Genomic DNA, 1,908 nt, shown 5'->3' on the forward strand with positions numbered 1-1,908 from the left:
GAAGGAGTGAGCGAGTAAGAGAGAGAGAGAGAGAGAAAGAGAGGGAGGTGAGGGAGGAGATAGAAAGATGAGTGAGCGAGTATGAGAGCGGAAGGGGTATAGAGAAAACGAAACAGGTGAGAGATAGAGGAAGATAGCGAGAGAAAGAGAAAAAAAGAGAGAGTGATAAAGTGGCAGAGAGGGAAGGGGGAGGGGCATATAGAGGTGGGGTGAGCTAGTACAAGAATACAGAGAGGCTTTAGAGAGAAAGAGGGGGGAGGAGAGGGCGATAGAGAGAACACGAGAAAATAACATCGAGTGAAAGGCGGTTGAGCACGCAAGTATATATCGAACGGTGTGGTGAAATATTGCTGAAAAGCATTTACTGAGGAAAAACTATTTAATTCCGTGTGATATCATATAATTTAGAAGCGCACGAACAGTAACTAACTCGCTTGTACAATCCTAATTCTACTACACACGTAATCGTGTTTTCAGGTGACGTCGTTCCGACACTCTACGTTGCGTTCGGAGCCAACAAGCAGTCCCGCATTCCGACGGCAGGTGGCTCTGCCGTCTGCTCCTATAGCATGGACTTAATAGGGCTATATTTTCGAGACGCTATCAGGTGGTGCTACGGTCGCAATGGGCACCCGGACATACCCTGGATGAGCCAACAAAGCTGCTCCTACTCGGTGCGTGCTACATAAGAGGCGATGTAAAGGCAGGGTAAAAGATGGGGGTAGGGTTATGGTTATAGTTATGATTAGGGTTAAGATTGGAATTAGGATTATGGTTATGGTATGGAATTATTGGAATTATGGTATGGAAATGATTATCGAATGGTAGGATTATGGTATGGAATTAAGACTATGATTATATAGGGTTAAGTTTACGGTTAAGGTTAATGTTAAGGCTGCAATTAGGGTTGGGGTTGGGGTTAGATTTAGGATCAGAGTTAGGATTAAGATAATGATCACAGTTCTCATTCTCATATTCAGACTCACCGGTTCACAACTCTCACGACCATCCCTCTAAATACTTCCCCCACTTCACACAGCACTTCCTCTGAATACGTCACTGATCATTTCACACACGGCCCTTCCTCTAAATGCTTTCCTCATCTCGCGCAACTTTGCCCTATAAATAGCCCCGCATCTTACACGCCCCTCCCACCCAATCACTGATAACTCACACGACTCTCCCTCTAAATCACAGGGAATTTCACGCGACTCTTTCTCTCTCTCTCTCTCTCTCTCNCAGTATTACAGTATTACAGTATTACAGTATTACAGTATTACAGTATTACAGTATTACAGTATCACAACGACGCAACCTTACAGTGGTACAACCTTACAATATTATTATTTAGGGGGGCCTACATCATTACAATATCGCAACGTTATATAAGAAAACAGAATTACAACATCCCAACATCGCAACATCGCAACATCGCAACATTGCAACATTGCAACATCACAACATCCCAACACCCCAACATCCCAACCTCCCAACATCCCAACATCCCAACATCGCAACATTGCAAAATCCCAACATTGCAACATCGCAACATCGCAACATACGCAACATCCTAACATCCCAACATCCCAACACCCCAACACCCCAACATCCCAACATCCCAACATCCCAACACCCCAACACCCCAACATCCCAACATCCCAACATCCCAACATCCCAACATCCCAACATCCCAACATCCCAACATCACAACATCCCAACACCCCAACACCCCAACATCCCAACCTCCCAACATCCCAACATCCCAACATCGCAACATCCCAACATTGCAACATCGCAACATCGCAACATACGCAACATCCTAACATCCCAACATCCCAACACCCCAACATCCCAACATCCCAACATCCCAACATCCCAACATCCCAACATCCCAACACCCCAACATCA

The sequence above is a fragment of the Priapulus caudatus genome, unplaced genomic scaffold, assembly GCF_000485595.1.
Source record: "Priapulus caudatus unplaced genomic scaffold, Priapulus_caudatus-5.0.1 Scaffold2441, whole genome shotgun sequence".
Lineage (NCBI taxonomy): Eukaryota > Metazoa > Priapulida > Priapulimorpha > Priapulimorphida > Priapulidae > Priapulus > Priapulus caudatus.